We start from the raw sequence: 556 nt of genomic DNA on the forward strand, positions 1-556 counted from the left end.
GTAGCGTCTTTGTGCGAGTTTTAAAGAACTTATTTGACTGTATGGTGAGCTACTAGTCATTGCTTCAATGTTCTTCATGTTCCCAGTGTTTTAAAGATGTACTTAATGAAGTTAAGGTGGCTATTTTTGTTATCTTGAGAAAAATAATTACTTTTTTGAAAGCCGATTTAATTATGTTCATGTTGATGTGTTAAAATTGCTGATTGGAATGAAAGTTTCAGTCAGCAGTAGAAAGAGTATGGTAAGTAGATCGTGATAACTTTAGGAATCTGAATTGTTTGCCTTTTGAATCATGTATTATTAGAGAGCAGTGACAAGCTACAGTAGCTACCACAAAAGAGTAATGGAAGATGGTGAGAATTTTAAGTGACCTTTGGGGCAGTAGAGTGTTTCTGCGGCCCCGTCACTGAGAGGGGGGGGAGGTCAGTCCCACCCTGCCCTGCAATTAAACACCCTGCTGCCCTGATGGTGCACTGCTGCAAGCACGTCCTCACCACCTCGGGCTGCTCTGCCAGGGACAGTACTAGTAAAAGCTCTCAGTCGTCTTTTTTTTTTT

Source organism: Fulmarus glacialis, unplaced genomic scaffold (assembly GCF_000690835.1).
Source record: "Fulmarus glacialis isolate BGI_N327 unplaced genomic scaffold, ASM69083v1 Scaffold41970, whole genome shotgun sequence".
In the NCBI taxonomy this organism is placed as follows: Eukaryota; Metazoa; Chordata; class Aves; order Procellariiformes; family Procellariidae; genus Fulmarus; species Fulmarus glacialis.